Below are 18,228 nucleotides of genomic sequence, written 5' to 3'. Positions count from 1 at the left end.
GAAGTTTGTATAAATCCCAAGAGTTCAACCTCCGTGAAGTAAGAACGAGTTGGGAATACAAGATGATGGAGCAGAAAAGTCCAGAAGAGTCTGGGAGTTCTTAAAAGTGGAAAGTCAACACTATGGGTGGATGATGGATACTAGTGTTCGACGAGGCGACCGACATCCCTGTCAAACAAGCTGTATCTCCCCAGAGGATTGAGAGTGTGATCTCCCTGGCAGATTCGAGATCGTTGTCTCCTCAGCAAGCCTGAAGGTTATCACGTCCCCAGCCCAAGTCAGTATTGAAGCTATCAGAGTTATTTCCCCTGCAGAGATGCCTGTAGACAGTACCTTCTTTCCCCAGCAGATCTGAGGATTGTTTATCCCCAGCAGGCTTATGCTTGCAAATTTCCCCAGTTGAGAATCCCCGCTGAGCGCCTGGCAGTTATTTTCCCCGGGAGTCCCCTAGTGGAGTTTATCAGTAGACTGTTGGTGTGTTCCCCAACAATTGGTTTCGTGATGCTATTATCTCCAGTATGGCCGTGAGTGCTTATCCTAAGCAGGTTTGTGGGAATTCATCTCCAGTATAATATAACGTGTTATCATCCTCAACAGAGTTGTTACTCTCACCACTATGGTTGTTCTCTCCACCAGGATCGTTCTCCTCAGCATAATGGTGTTGGTTTTTCCTCAGCAAGTTCCCCGAGTGGAGCGGGTCTCATGAAATACTTCTCCAGCAGTGATTCTCCTACATATGGATTGGTTGGGTCGTCCCTAGTGGAGTAGTATTTATTTCTCCAGCAGAGTTCATCCTACCAGTGGATTGGACGGGTTTCTGTGGTAGACTGATATCTGTATCCCCAGCGGAGTTACGACTGTTTTCCAAGACTGAAGCTGTCTTCCCAGCAGAGGTTGTGTTGATTGGTTTTTCCCCAGCAAGGTTTGTCTTTCCCCGGCAGAATGGAAGTTGACATGGTTATAGGATCCCCAGCACAGCTCCTGGAGTTCCCCGGTGTTGTCTCTAAAGGAGACGTGTGTTTATGCATTCATCATTTAGATAAGCATGGCATATCGCATCATTAGTGCATAGCATTTCCATGATCATGGGGCATTGTGTAAAACAAGAAAAAACTCATGCATCAACGTAGCAAGCATATCCATTAGCCCTAGGCCGTGGTGACCAGCCGAGATTGGATTGTTGGAAAGAGTTTAGCATCGCGCCATTGGATCGGTTTCAGAATTGGGTTCATCAGCATGGTCGAGAGGTTGGTGTTTTCCGAACAAGTGATTCCTCGGTCGAGTGGGTATCCCCATCAGTGTTACTCCCAATTGTTAGTGTCTTTCCAGCTTGGGTCTTTTTCCTTAAGCAAATATGGGTGTGTCTGATCTCTCCATGTAGAGTCTACCACTTAAGCAGAAAGTGTCAATCTTTTCCTGCCATTTCCCCACTGAGATACATCCTCGTGGATGACGGTTGCTTTCGTTCCCTCCCTAATGGGATGGGTTTTCCCTATTGAGTTCTTTCCTCATTAGGATGAGTCTTGATTCAGTCTGCCTTTTTGGATCGATCCTAAATTGGCTTCTTGTTGACTATCTCTTGTGCTGCCCTGGGGCATAAATGAATAGTCGCTCACTAACCGGCACTCATTCATTTCATCCTCAGCGGAATTTGTTGTTGGCCTCTACCTACAACCCGGTAGTTGTAAGTCCTATCTTTGTGGTTTTCTACCTACTAGCTGGTAGTTGTAAAATCCCACTTTCATCCCCTTGGTGGAGTTAACCCCTTGTGCTCATCCCGATGATGACTGGTTACTTTTCCATTGGCCTCTACCTACAAACCGGTAGTTGTAAGTCCTATCTTTGTGGTTTTCTACCCACTAGCTGGTAGTTGTAAAATCCCACTTTCATCCCCTTGGTGGAGTTAACCCCTTGTGCTCATCCCGATGATGACTGGTTACTTTTCCATTGGCCTCTACCTACAAACCGGTAGTTGTAAGTCCTATCTTTGTGGTTTTCTACCCACTAGCTGGTAGTTGTAAAATCCCACTTTCATCCCCTTGGTGGAGTTAACCCCTTGTGCTCATCCCGATGATGACTGGTTACTTTTCCATTGGCCTCTACCTACAAACCAGTAGTTGTAAGTCCTATCTTTGTGGTTTTCTACCCACTAGCTGGTAGTTGTAAAATCCCACTTTCATCCCCTTGGTGGAGTTAACCCCTTGTGCTCATCCCGATGATGACTGGTTACTTTTCCATTGGCCTCTACCTACAAACCGGTAGTTGTAAGTCCTATCTTTGTGGTTTTCTACCCACTAGCTGGTAGTTGTAAAATCCCACTTTCACCCCCTTGTTGAAGTTGACCGTTTGTGCTCATCCTATCGATGACTGGTTACCTTTCTGTGGTTTTCTGCCTACAAACCGGTAGATGTAATCCCCTCTTTGCAGTTATTAGTATCCGGTTTGCGGTGTTGATATTCTTTTCCCCTCTGGATACTTGTCTTGATCAAGCAGTATTGTCACCATTGGGTCTTCCCCTTCTTTTTGGATACTTGCTCCGAGTAAGCAACTTTATCCTCTGTTGATTGGTCATCTTTGCATGCCTAGTCTGGTACCCAGATGCCTTTCTTTTCGGTCGATTATTCATTTAGCAACCCACAACCCGGTTATGGATAATCTTCCATGCGAGTGTATTATCTACGTTTTGACGGCTTTAGATAATATGTCTCATGTTTTTCCGGTATTCAGACCGAAGGAGTTTCCGACGATCAGGTCGATGTACTCATGGCACAAGGCCAATTTTCCGGTATTCAGACCGAAGGAGTTTCCGACGATCAGGTCGATGTACTCATGGCACAAGGCCAATTTTCCGGTATTCAGACCGAAGGAGTTTCCGACGATCAGGTCGATGTACTCATGGCACAAGGCCAATTTTCCGGTATTCAGACCGAAGGAGTTTCCGACGATCAGGTCGATGTACTCATGGCACAAGGCCAATTTTCCGGTATTCAGACCGAAGGAGTTTCCGACGATCAGGTCGATGTACTCATGGCACAAGGCCAATTTTCCGGTATTCAGACCGAAGGAGTTTCCGACGATCAGGTCGATGTACTCATGGCACAAGGCCAATTTTCCGGTATTCAGACCGAAGAAGTATTCTCCTCTCCGTTGGTGTCGATAAACGTCGAGTTTTTCCCGATCATCCGTTGATGATTTGGTTGTGTCCTCCTTCCCAAGTGAAGTATCCTCCTCTCCGTTGGTGTCGATAAACGTCGAGTTTTTCCCGATCATCCGTTGATGATTTGGTTGTGTTCACTCTCCCCAGAGATTTCTCCTCTCCGTTGGTGTCGATAAACGTCGAGTTTTTCCTATTCGTCCTATGACGTCTAGTTGTACCTGTCCCCATGTGGATTTACCTCTCCGTTGGTTTCGATAAACGTCGAGTTTTTCCTGGTCGTCCCCAGTTGTTTACCTCTCCGTTGGTCTTGGTAAACGTCGAGTTTTTCCTATTCGTCCTATGACGTCTAGTTGTACCTGTCCCCACGTGGATTTACCTCTCCGTTGGTCTTGGTAAACGTTGAGTTTTTCCCATTTCGTCCGTTGACGTATGGTTGTATCCCTTCCATTCATTCATTAATGTTTGGTTACCTCTCCGTTGGTCTTGGTAAACGTTGAGTTTTTTCCCATTTCGTCCGTTGACGTATGGTTGTATCCCTTCCATTCATTCATTAATGTCTGGTTACCTCTCCGTTGGTCTTGGTAAACGTCGAGTTTTTCCTAGTTGTCCGTTGGCATCTAGTTGTGATTTCTTTTCCCATTCATCGTCGTTGCGATGTCTGGATGTGGCCGTACCCTTTGAAAACAAAACCAAAAAATATACACCCAGTAATAAAAATCAAATCCCAGTGGACGTTTCCATTGGTGGATCCCTGTATTGTGCAAATTCTACGGTTCTTGGTATTCAATCCCTGTTTACCCTGAAAGTCTGACAGCCGTTGCTCTCATCCATTCGGGTTCCCAGCTGATTGAATAGGGGCAGCTGTAGCACCTCAAATTTGCACCTATCATTATACATACATTTTCATATTAGGTCATAGCATATCATGGTCCATTGCATAGCATTGCATTGCCTCTTTTGCCTCAAGTGCAAGCCAAGCAAGAAATTAGGTCAAACTGATCAGGAGATTAGTCAACCAAGCAAGCAAGCACAATTCTCAGGGAGCCAAGGCCCTAGGGTTTGTCCAACAAGTTCACATGACTAGAGGGTTCATTTGAAGTGTTAAAGTCAAGGGTTGAAGGCTCAGAGGTCATCAGTTCATACACAGACAGTCAAAAACCCTAGACAGTCAATAGTCAGTCAAAGCAGTGGATGGTGGCCATTCTTGTGGAATTTGGACACCATGCTCATTAATCAAGAGTTCATATGTCTTGGTACACCATTTGAAGTCAAGTTCTCAAGGAATTAGGGTTTGGAGTTCACCAGAAGAGGTTCAGTCAGCCAGAAACCCTAAAAGTCAACTGTTGGTCAACTGTCCATTTAATCAGTGATTTGATGATTGGATTTGGTTTGAGAGAGCTCATTCATGTCCAAATAGGCCTCATATATCATGTCAAACACCATCATGGAAGAATTTGAAGCCAGATCAAAAATTTCCCAAAATGGAAACTGGACCTGTAACTGAAACCTGCCATAAATGGAAAGTCTTGATCCTCAAACTTACATCATGATACAAGCTTCAAATGAATTTTTGCCCAACATGAAAGTTGAAGATCTTGTTCTCCCATTTCCAAAAAGTCCAAGAACTCTCAATTCCCATGTGTGGTTGACAAGTTATGATCGAATCGATTTCAGAAAATCTTGAACTTCAAAGGGCCATATCTCCCAAACCGTTTGGCCAATTTTGGTGGGGTTTTTTCCTACAAGTCACATTTGATCCCCTCTTTCCAAAAATATAAATTTCATGAGCCAAAACCTCACCAATCAAAATGGCATTTTTTGACCTATCTCATTTAAATGCAAGTTTGACCAATGTTTGACTTTTTGATATAAACATTTTTCTAACATTTGGCCAATTGGAATAGCTCAGAAATATCATTTAGAGTGTGTTTGCAAGCTCAAATTATGCAATACATGAGGCCATTGCTTGATTGCTTGAATTGTAAGAAAAGTACAATTTCACCATACTTGTCCATACCATCCACCATGCCTTGCCTTGTACTTCATCAAGACAGAAAGTTAGAAGGCCATTTTGCTGTCAATTGGACATGTTGCAGCCAAAAAAAAACAGCAAAACAAGGGCCATTCACTACTTGCTTGAATTTTGGAACAAAAAGGACAAATGCAACCATATCCTCCATGCTTCCATGCCATACTTTGTACCATGACAACAGACTTTTCACCATCATTTTTCTGTCATGGACACACACATAGGACAGTAGCAGCGTACCACTCACTCTCTCAAAATCTCACCTTGCTGTGGCATTTCTAATTGGCTGTCAAAAGAATTTCCAAAAGAACATAAAACTAGCCATGCTTGGTACTGCTCATAGCAGACCCAGGCCATAATTTTCTGTCACTGGTGGCAGCAATTGCAGCATGAAAAAAAAAACCATTTTGGCCAAGGCAATCTCATTATGCATCCTCATTCAAAAAGCTCACCTTACTTGGCATTTCAAAAACAGTCAACAAAAACACCCTAAAGACCAAGCCTGGCCCTGCTCAACACAACATCTCCTCACCATTTTCTGACCCCAAACTAGCAGCATCAAACACAATCAAACACATTGCAGGAAAAAAAGCACTGATCCAAAAACTGCATTTTGGCCTTGCTTTGCATTTTCCACTTTTCTGCCCAGGCTTCCAAGGTAACCTAACCCTGGCCCTGCTTTAAAACAAGAACATCAAAAAACTGCATTTCCTGTCATAAGAAAAACAGTAGCAGCAACCTCTAACCAACCTCACATTTCTCAAGTTTCACTTTTGATGCATTTGACCAAAAGCTGCCAAAACTTCAAAAAAGAAATTAAAACCCTGCTAACAGCCAACAGCAGAAGGACCAAACCCTGTCACAAAGCAACATCCAATAGCATATCATTTCCTCATTTTTCTGTCACCTCTACCTAGCAGCAGCCAAGATTGCACACAAAATACTTCACTCTTGCATTTTCAAAACCTGTTCCAAAAGAAACTCCAGAAAACTAAGCCTTGCATTTTTATTTGGTCCATCCATTCATCACATGAGATCAGTAGGGACAGCCACACCATACCAAAAACCATTGTGCACTCATTCACTCAAAAATCATACCTTGGCTCTTTTTCATTTTTCAGTCCAAAAACTCCAAACCCTGCCTTGCCAACCATAGCAGTTTGGTTCATCTCAACTTTTCATCATTGCCAACCAACTAGCCAACATAACACCAAAAAACACGCAAGAATTCCCAAACTCACCATTGCAGAAAAACTCACTTTCTACTTCAAAATCCAAATCTTCAAAATCATCATTTCCCCCAAGTTCCTTGTAAACTATCCATTCAAACACCTTCCATATAACATATAGAAGCTACTGTAGACAGAAAATCGCATCTGTAATCACTAAATCATCATATCCAAATCTCACATTTTCACGCTTGCAACTTGAGTTGGCCAGAACAGTTGAGGAGGTTTCAAGGCAAACTCTCAATGGCATTACATTCCTGGAGCATCAAAGGTGCTAAAGGGATCATTTAGCACCATTAAAAGTGCTTGAAATAGAATCTCCATCTTCACCTACAAGCAAAATCAGTTCAGTGGCCATCTGCATTTCCAGCTTGGTTCAAGTTCAAGTAAGGTGTCAAACAGCTTGCCTTGGACTCTTTGAAGCTATTTGGATACCTGTCAAGCATTGAAAGCATCTCCAGCATCACATTCAACATTGCCCTGTTCAGGTTAGCAATTTGCCTTCGAAATGCTCGATAGAAGGATTTTCATGTCTTAATGTGTGAATGAGAAATGCTATATTCAACCCCCTGAACATGATTGAATGCCTATTTTCATCCAATTTTGCTTGTGTGTGATTTTGAGTTTTGCTGCTAGGGGGTTAGGGTTTCTGTGTTCATCATGATGTATCTTTATGCACAGTGCACCATTTTGAATTTCATGACCATGGTTGTGTTAAGCACATGAAATAGATGAATTTTGGTTTTTGTTTCATTTGATTTCGTGCACTGTAGAGGAAGATACATGTTGTTGAAGTTTGAAAAATATGTTTATGTTTGGGGAAGAAGATGGAGCCAGGGCGCGCGAAGTTTTAAGTTTAAAAATTGTGCTTGATTTATTTTGATTGGAAGCGAAATTGTGTCACCAATTGACACATAGCCCAGTGGTGGGCGCGCTGAGTTGAATTACCAGGGGGAGGGGTTCGAATCCCACCTCCCCCCATTTGAGTTTCTTGCCTTTTTAAAAAATGCTTTTTTTGTATGTTTCCTTTTAAACTTCCATTTTGATTTTCATTTTTGATTTTTGTTTTACTTAACATGAAATAAATATGTGAACATGAAAAATGACAAAAATATGAGTGTTTGACTTTGTTGACTTTTTAGGCCATTTTGTGAATTTATCCCGATTTTTTGAGTTCTACCGATTAAATGTCATCTTGTGCGTTTCATGTGGTTATTTTGATCTTTCAGACCTAGGATTTTTGTGTGAAATCAATTTAGGGTAGGAACATGTCCCCTTAGACACTTAGGGTAATTTTTCACACAATGCTCGATTTAATTTTGACAAAGTCCCGATTAAATGTTTTTGACCTCCTAAACTTATCCAAATGAGATGAAATTTGACATGCTTACCATGCTGTGGGTTGTGATTGGTCTTGATTTATTTGGTGATTTTTTTGGAAATGTTTAAGATTTGCTTTTGAGTTAAGTCTTGCTGTTGACTTCTATGAGCTTCTGTTTGCCATACCTTGACCTGATTTGTCCATGAAATGATGATAGTGATTGATATGGATGTGAACCCAATTGGTTGTATTTCTTGAATGTTTAAACTTGACTTTGATTGGATATCCCTTGCTGTCTTGACTTTCTCATTCACTTTTGACCCTAGGCTTGCCCTAGTGGTCCTGTTACTCACCTTTGAGTTTGTGATTTCAGGTGGAACACCAAATGGCCATTGAGACCAATTCTTTCGATTGAGCTTGCTTGATTATCATTGACTAACTTGTGTGTTTTGTAGGTGTCTTGGCTCACATGCCTTAAGCCTTGTGCCTTGCACATCCATGTGCCTCTAATTGACTGTTGGTGTCTGTTTCTGTTTGTTTTGTTTGAAGTTGCATACTAACATCTGCTTGACTGTTTCAGGTGCTTTAGTTGCTTAGTTCCTTGTGAACTTTTTGCTTTGCTTTGCTTGTATAAGCAATTTGCATTGAGGTATGTCTCTTTTACTTCATGTAGTCTGGAAGACCTGGCCTGTTACTTGGCCAGGCAACTGTCTGAAGTCCTCCTTAAGAGGCAATGTTTGTGACTGTTTACTTTTGTCCTTGCATAGAGTCAAAGTCCTCCTAAGTGAAGAGGCAATTGGTGGAAGGTAGGGATATGCAATTTATCCCCCACTATTCAGTGTGTCATCTGCTTTTGCTCACACCACTGTGTTGATGCATTGCAGATACAAACCCAAGATCTTGTACAATTGTACAGTTGAGTCAGTTTTAAATGTGTAGAAGGGTTCCCACTTTCTGAACCCACACATTCTTGTCTTGAGCTCTCCCAGGCCAGGGATAAGAGCTGTGAAGTCTTACCTTCACTTACCTTTCATCTGCTTCACCTTAGCCCCTCAATGGCAAGGTTAAGAGCACACTCACCCAGTTCCAGAGGTTTGTTTGTCGAGGTTGATATGACCCCTTGACTAAAACCTAACCCTTGTTTGAGCCACTTGTTTGTGTATAGTGTGTGCTATCTGTGCTTGTAGGATTGTTTGACTTGCTTCCTGTGCAAGTTAGGATTGTTTGACTTGCTTCCTGTGCAAGTTAGGATTGTTTGACTTGCTTCCTGTGCAAGTTAGGATTAGTTTATACTTGCTTCCTGTGCAAGTTAGGTTTTGCTTGGCTTGCTTCCTGTGCAAGTTAAGTGTGTGTGGCTTGCTTCCTGTGTGAGCCATGCTTAGGATAGGTTGGCCCTTGTGCCATTTAGCTAGAAACCTTAACTTAGGGATGATTTGCATGATAACATCTAGGCTCGAGTCGTAGTCTCCCTAGTGTTGTGTCTCCCTCTGTTATCTGGTTAGGCTAGTCCTTTATCCCTGCGTAGGGGAACTACATCGCCCTGATCTTCATACCAGATGAAGTATGTAGGCAGGAGATTGAGCTGATCTCTCCGGGCGCCCTTTTTCTTTTTGTGTGTGTTGTTTGACGGTTGCTAGGCTTGAGTGCCTGACTCCTTAGCAACTTGTTGTCTGTTTGTTTGAGTGTGTGCTTGACAGTTATAGGCTCGAGTCCCCGACTCCCTATTAACTTGTTGTGTTGTTGTGTGCTTGGAAGCTGATGTAAGTCCATCGAGTGGCAGTTAGGTTCCAGTGTGCGTGTGTTTGGTTCGGATGCTGATGTAAGCCCAGTGATTGGCATTCAGGCTCCATGTTTGCCTTCTGGTGTGTGTTTTGGTTCGGATGCTGATGTAAGTCCAGTGATTGGCATTCAGGCTCCACGTTTGCCTTTGCCAGTGTTTGTTTGTGTGCGTGTCAGCCGAGCTACGAATGCTCTGATTCTTCTTCGTCCGAGAAGATACGTATGCATAGGATGCGATATCCTAGCGAGCATGTGTCGTTTCCCCCAGTCCGAACTACTTCGACTCTGATGTCTATGCCTGATAGACTAAGTAGGCCCAGGATACGATGTCCTGCCGAGTCAGTTTCCTGTCTGTTTTCTTGTGTCTCTTTCAGCCAGTGTGTGTGAGTGTGAGCAGCGTTTTAGCAACCAATATTTCTTCCTTTTGTGCGTGGATCCCGTAGAGTACTACGGATGCGTAGGGGTGCTAATACCTTCCCTTCGCATAACCGACTCCCGAACCCATCCTCTTTGGTCGCGAGACCATGTTCTTTCCTAGGTTTACTCTGAGCGTTTCCTTTCCCTCTTTTGGGATAAATAATGCATGGTGGCGGCTCTGTTGTGTCTTGTTTCCCGCCGGTTTTTCGCGCGATGCGACACCTAGGAGTACCTAGGACACTTTGGGTGCTAACACCTTCCCTCTGTGTAACCAACCCACTTACCTGTAATCTCTGGCATTTTATTAGTTTTGATTTGAAAACTTATTATCTTTGAGTTTTGTTCGTACTTTTCCCTTTTCCTTTGGAAACAAAAAAGCGCGGTGGCAACTCTGGTTTTATTGACGTTGAACTTATCCATAGTTTGATGGTCATGAATTTACCCCTACAGAAATTAAGTCGCGACTCTACTGAGGAGTAGTCCTCAGTGGGTTTGACCTACTTTTTATGTGTATATAAATGTATATTTGATGTTTGTATATTTGTTTGTGTGATATAAACTGTCTGTTGTGCTTGATGATCTCTGAGTGGTGAGATAAGTTATGACCCGAACTTGAGTGCAATTAAGATAGGAGGATGTTATAGTCATGTTCAAATTGTATGGAGTAGTCCTTACCAAGTTGCTTGAGACCCATCTACTCAGTGGAGACCCTTTTGGAGCTATTGATGTCACATAAGTTATTTGTGGTTATGCATTAATTTCTCTGATCTGGGGTCCGAGAAGTTGAGAACAGAAGAACACTTAACCCAACTTGGCCTATTTAGGACGTAGTGCAGAGACTGTTCAGGTGTAGACCTGATAACAGTTGTTACACAATACTACACTCAGACAAGTTTATCTTGAGAATATTGTGGGTTGATGAGTCAGTCATCCTAACTTATAATATCTGATAGATGGAATTAAGACTCTGGGAACTTTTTAGAACATGATCTACAGGTTTTTATCCTTAGTACACTCCTTTGGGATGGTTCTTAACCTGACTCCATGCTCGTGACTCACAACAAACCCTTTGATTCTTGGTTGATCCGATCAAGTCTTGTTAATATCAATGGAACTTGGATGTTGATAAGGTGAAAACCATAATCCACCAAAATGGATGATTGATCTTTGCAATGACTTGATCCATCGCTTTACCTTTGTTTGTGCTTGCCTTGTGTGTGATCCCTTATTTGTGATTGTTGCATTCATGCATTCATGCACATCATAACATTCATCACACGAAAATAACTTCAAGGAACTGGGGTCTTATTTGCAAATATTTTCAGACCATGGATTGTAGACGAAGGAACACTAAGAAGTACAGTTTCAGATGTCCTGACTTGAAAGAGTTAAGGAAGTTGGCATCCATTGTATTGGATCCTTTGGACTTCAAGCAACGTCATGGGAAGCTTCTATCTATGTTATCTACAGATGTGGTTGAAACACTCTTGAGTGTGTTGTTTTGACCATATAAATACATGCTCCCTTAGGAATTTATGCTTATAATTAATTTTTTATTACCCAATGTATGCTCCCTTATGAATAGAATTCGACATTAGAAGTTTGATCAATTCTTAACAATGGCATGTCCCCTTAAGGTTGGTACATAGAATTTTAATCAAGATTTTGACAAACCAATGCATGATCCCTTAGGATAGTTTCTAACAATTACTAACTTCTAGATTAAGATTAACCTAATTCCCTAAACCAAAATAAACCCATGATTAAATTGATCAAAATCAATTTTGATCAATTAAATCCTTTGAACTTGTATAATCCCACAGTCTAATTTGAGTGACCAAAAGACCCTTGGCCACTTAATAAGACTTTCCTTTAAGCTGTGGAGCTCAAGGCCTCAAGTCAAAATCTTCAATCAAGGCATCCTTAGTCATACCAAGCAGTGGATTATACAAGCAATCAAAGGTGGAAAATACAAGAGTTTGTTAAATCAAAGTTGGAATTGTGTGGCATGAGCCTTAAGTAATAGAGAAGGAGTGGGACTGGAGTATTCCTACCCCCATTCTGAATATCTTTGGGTATGGTACGTATGACCCGACACTCATCGCATTCACCTCTATTCATAGACTTTAGTGAAATTCTAATCGAACGATTTATAAGGTCTTCATCATCAACACAAGAAACAAGTACAAAGATTCTTCTCCCTCCACTTCAAAGTTAATATGAGAGTTACATGCCACAAGCCTTAAGTGGTAAAGAAGGAATGAGACTGGAGCTTTCCTACACTCATTCTGGATATCTTTGGATGCGAGACATTTGACTCGTTGCTTATCGTATCCACCTTTACTCATAGACTTTAGTGTGATTCTTATCTAGTAACTATCAAGTCTATCCACTCTCCATTTCTATTCATATCACTTCAATTTAAATCATTCAACACATTCTTCTTGCCTCCTTAATCACCTTGCTTTCAGCCCTAGTAGGCTGAACTATGAAAGCTCTGATTTGCTTATTGCATTATAATGATACGTAGGCAGGAGAATTCAGATTCTTCGCGAGCTACCTAATTTATCAATCTACCCTATTTATCAATCAATCATTTCTTCATTCATTGATCAATATCATCTTTTGAGATCAATCATACTTCTCCTTGGACTCCTTGTCTGTCCTTTTGGGACGTCCTAACGACAGTCCACCTCATCAATCGAGAGTTGTTTGTCCTGTCACCCAAACATTTAATTCATTCTTTTTCGTCTAAGACACCACTTTGCTCTTAGATTAAGAGTCTACCCCTTTCTTAGATCTAAGATACTATTATTGTTTGATCTCGAACGATTTGTTCCAATCCAGTGTTATACTGTTCCTTGCACACAATAATACTTTCTCTTGGACCCTATTTTTACCCCTTTGAGATGTTGTAACACCAATTCATCTTGTGAATCGAGGGTTGTTTGGCTCGTATCCAGACATTCAATTCATTACTTTGGTTGAGAGGCTTGTTTACTCTTTGATTCCAAGTTCCCTCCAGTTGTGGGTTCCCTTGATACCATTCTTTTGGTACAAGTTATACTTTTCATCATTATATGTCCCTCTCCCTATTCTCGTAGTTCCGAACTACGATTGCTCTGACTTTCTCATTGCACAATGAGAATACGTAGGCACGAGGATGCGAATCCTTGGGGAGCATACTCTTAATTATTCCTTCTTCAGTCTTAGGGCATCATCCATATCTTTCACTATTCATTATCTACCTTCGATCATAAATCGTTCACCCAGTGACATATTATTCCTTTGACATCGAAACCCACTTTCTTTGGAATTCCATATACACCCTTTTAGGACGCCTCACAAAAAGTACGCATTTCTATCTAGAGTTGCTTGGCCCGTCACCCAAACATCTCTATGGTATAAATCCCATTTCTCTTATGGATTCCAATACACTTTCACCTTTCGGTTTCAAATAATACTTCTTCAGTCACTTCTCACCAAGTATTCATTTTTGTGACTTTGGTCACTTCCTTCCGTTCATCTCCATGATGCATTCATACTCTATGTTCATTCACTTCATGTGATATACCTACTCTTTGAGCCAAATACACTATACCTTTGTGCTCCATCTTGTACCTCATTGTGAACCAAGAGCTGTTTGGCCCGTAACCCAAACACCTAATTCCTCTCCTTTCTAGGTTGTTCCAATACAATGATACTATGTTGTAGGCCCTCACTTGTTGGTTCATACCATCTTACTCTTGGGTTCATATTTTCACCCTTGTTAGAGTTCAAAACACTATTTTTTGGTTCAGACCATACTGTTATCACAATTCTTTTCATCTCCTACCATTAGTTCTTTGAACTACGGAGCTTTGACTTCCTCATTGCACTATGAGAATACGTAGGCATGAGGACCCTAATCCTCACCGAGCATTTTATCTATTCCTTTCCTTTTCCATTCTTTTGCGAGTAATATTTAGATATCACCTATTCGAGCGAGAACAATCAAAACGGTTCCCATGGAGTATCATGGATGTTTGAGATGTTAATATCTTCCCCTTGCATAAGCGACTTCCTAACCCATCATATCTCTTTCCCCCGGGTTTTATCGATGTTTTCCCTTTCCTTTGGGAATAAATAAAGTTCGATGGTGACTCTGTTGTATGTTCGAGCGTGAGATACGTTCGGGTATATTTCCGATAACTTCAGGGAGAAGTGAACATTGTTGGGCATTTTACTATTATCATCAATAAAATACAATTTTATTCATCCACACATATGATTATTTATTTTTACTTTTTGCTTTTTTATAAAAATGGTAATCACAAAAAACATAAATAAACAATAATCTTCCATTTGCATAATATTTGTTTGCACTCCACTTCTCTAAAATCAAAATATCAAATCATTATGCAGGTTGGTTCTCACACCCATTAAGTACAATGGTCCTACTCTCTCTCCAAACTTTGATTTCCCTGTGTTCGAAGCTGAGGAAGAGATTGATAATGAAGAAGTATCTGATAAGTTATCCCGTTTACTTAAGCACGAGGAAAAAGCCATTCAGCTGTTTGAAGAGCAAATTGAACTGGTCAACTTAGGTTCCGGGGATGATGTGAAGGAAGTCAAGATTGGGTCTCAACTGTGTCCATAAGCTTATAAGGGGTTGGTTGAGTTTCTTAGAGAGTATTTTGATGTGTTTGCTTGGTCCTATCAAGACATTCCTGGGTTGGATTTTGAGATTGTGGAGCATAGATTGCCGTTGAAGCTAGAATGCCTGCTAGTCAAACAAAAGTTGAGAAGAACTCATCCTGATATGGCAGTAAAGATCAAGGAGGAAATGCAGAAGCAAATTGATGTTGGTTTCCTTATAACCTCCGAGTATCAGCAGTGGGTGGCCAATATTGTGCCTGTTCCTAAGAAAGATGGAAAAGTCCGCATGTGTGTTGATTATAGGGATTGAACAAAGCTAGTCCGAAAGATGATTTTCCTCAGCCACACATTGACATGTTGGTAGAAAATACAACCAAATTCAAATTCTTTTCGTTTATGGATGGATTTTACGATTATAATCAAATCAAGATGACACCTAAAGATATAGAGAATACCACATTCATTACACCCTGGGAAACATTCTGTTATTGAGTGATGCCTTTCGGTCCAAAGAATGTTGGTGCAACGTACCAGAGAGCTATGACCACTCTTTTTCATGCTATGATGCATAAAGACATTGAAGTTTATGTTGATGATATGATTGCTAAATCAAGTGATGAAGAAGAACATGTTGAGCATTTGTTGAAGTTATTCCAGCGTTTGAGGAAGTACAAACTCCGCTTGAATCCCAATAAGTGTACTTTTGGTGTTCGTTATGGTAAGTTGTTGAGCTTTATTATCAGTGAGAAGGGTATTGAGGTTGATCCTGCCAAGGTCAAAGCAATACAAGAGATGCCTGCGCCCAAAACTGAGAAGCAAGTCAGAGGTTTTTTCGATTATTCCAATACAATGATACTGTGACATAGGCCCTCACTTGTTGGTTCATACCATATTACTCTTGGGGATCATCTTTTCACCCTTGTTGGTGTTTAAAACATTATTCTTTGGTTCAGACCATACTGTTATCATAATTCTTTTCATCTCCTACCATTAGTTCGTTAAACTACGGAGCTCTGAATTCCTCATTGCACTATGAGGATACGTAGGCATGAGGGCCCTAATCCTCACCGAGCACTTTATCTATTCCTTTCCTTTCCCATTATTTTATGAGTAATCTTTAGATATCACTTATTCGAGTGAGAACAATCAAAACGGTTCCTGTGGAGTACCGTGGATGTTTGGGGTGCTAATACCTTCCCCTTGCATAACCGACTTCCTTACCCAACATATCTCTTTCCCCCGGGTTTTATCAATGTTTTCCCTTCCCTTTGGGGATAAATAAAGTTCGATGGCGACTCTATTGTATGTTCGAGCGTGCGATATGTTAGGGTATATTTCCGCTAGCTTCAGCTGGAGACTCTGCTGGGGAATTTGCTTCTTGGAGCATTTCCTAGTCGCTAAAAGGAGTCAAGCCTAGTTTTGATTGCTTTCTTAGCTTGTTTAGGTGTTTATCTCTGTGCTTTACTCCCTTTATCATTATATTCATTTGCTATATGTTATGGATATTATTTGCTATGCTGTTGTTGGGATGGGATAGACTACATGAAAGGAAAGCTCTGTAAATGAGCTTAGTATACACATAGGTTAGACTCGTGGATTATCGTGTACGCCTACATTTCGCACATTGGGTTGTCACGAGAACCACACCTAGACTAGATTCACTTGGAAGTACTTTTGTCCTGTGAGTATTCACTACGGCAGAGTATTTCCATTTCGAGTCGATGACTCTGGGAGACCTTCTACGGACCATCTTGGAGCATAGTCCACACCTGTGAGGGGGATATAGGATTTTTCTGCAGGAAACTATAGACTCTACATACCTTTATTCTCATGGACGTCAAACTTTTGGTCCTACATCAGGTAATATACATAGATCATCCAAATTATTGGTGTTGTTAACCTATGTTATTGCATTATTGTACATACGTTGGAGCTTGGAACTTGGGTTGCTATACTACCAATGCCTTGAATCTATGGGTGTTGCATAATTATTTGCATTTCATTCCCTACATGTGCATTCATTCGTTTTCATTTCATGCATGTTAACCAGAAAACTCACCCTATCCATTCCTCCGCCAGAAAGACAATGATTCTCCGACACCGATCATCTGAAGGTCATGGAAGTGACTAAGAGCATTGACAGAACTAACATGGTTTTGGGGCTATTCTTGGACAACGTGACGACAGACTCCCCAAATCAGGTTGTGATTGATGAGCAAGTTGAAGACAGTCTGAAGAAAGGTAACAAACAGAAGGTAGCTGCAAGCGTCCTGCGACTTCTTCTCCAAGAACAGAGTGTACTTCCACACCAGATACCTTCTCAAATCCACCAGAAATCGAAGTAGAAGCAAGTCAATAAAGGAAACAAAGATCAAGAAGGGAGACGTCCTCTCTAGGATCCAATTCCTGTGAGTTACGCACATCTTCTACCTATATTGGTTAAGGCTGGGGCAATTGTGCCTAAATAAGTCGAGCCTGCTAGATTTTCCTACGGTCATAAGCATGACCCTCATGCCACGTGTGGATATCATGCTGGATACGTAAGGCACTCTACAGAAACTTGTCATGTTATCAAGGCTAGAGTTCAAGAGCTAATTAGTCAGAAGCTGTTGAGCTTCACACCTGTGATTGCTGAAGCGCATGTTGAGAAGAGGTTTGAATATAAGGGTCCACCGATTCAGGTGCAAGTTCCTTCACCTGCGGTCCAACCTGTTATGCAGTATCGGAATCAAGGATACCATCCTGGAATGTTGTTAGTCTATCCTGGGGCATCATCTTCTACTATTGTCGCACCTCAGTACGTCTACGCTGGGGAACCCTATGTCCCATTTGGAGTTCATTATGGCCATATTTCTCATCAGATAGTCAATCCTGGCTGGGTGCATTCTGCTCATATGCTCCAACCAATGGTTAGTCCTCAAATTCATTCTCAGTATCAGATAACTTCGATGCCTATGTCAAGCTACTCAGTTCCACCTGGTGGTGCGTCCCAGTATCAGCAGCCTCCCCAGGCTCAAATTTTGAAAAGTTAACAAACTGTGACACGCAACCATCAAGGGAAAAGGCAGACCAGACGGTTTGATAGAAAGCGCCCTCAACGTGATCAGATCCCTATGACATATGCTCAGCTGCTACCATACCTTGTCCAACAAGGACTCATTGAGACAAAGGAAATCTCACCTGCCACTTTTCCATATCATGCAAAGTACAACTCTAATGCCTCATGTGCTTATCATGCTAGGCATGAAGGGCATTCTATTGAGGATTGTTGGGTTTTCAAAGCTAGGGTACATGAACTTATAGATCAAAACATTCTGACTTTCACCAAAGAAGGGCCTAATGTCAAGACCGAAAAGGTTGAGTGCAACCTTTGACGAAATATGATCAAGAATTGAGATGGAGTCTGCAGAAGAATAATCATGTTGTTTTTAAATATTTTCATTTGTAATATTTTCTTATATATCAATGGATTGTTCAATTGTGAACTTTGTTTTTGAACAATGATCATAATAAAATAAACGTGCATGTTTTGATTAAATCCATTCGTGTTCACTCATACTTTATTTTATCAGTATCATACTATTGTTTGACAAAATGAAATCAAAAGAGAATGATACAATCAAAATACGCAAGATCGTTATCTGTATGCTTTTGAATA

This window comes from Lathyrus oleraceus, chromosome 4, assembly GCF_024323335.1.
Source record: "Lathyrus oleraceus cultivar Zhongwan6 chromosome 4, CAAS_Psat_ZW6_1.0, whole genome shotgun sequence".
Classification (NCBI taxonomy): Eukaryota; Viridiplantae; Streptophyta; class Magnoliopsida; order Fabales; family Fabaceae; genus Lathyrus; species Lathyrus oleraceus.
This window is presented reverse-complemented; position numbering follows the sequence as displayed.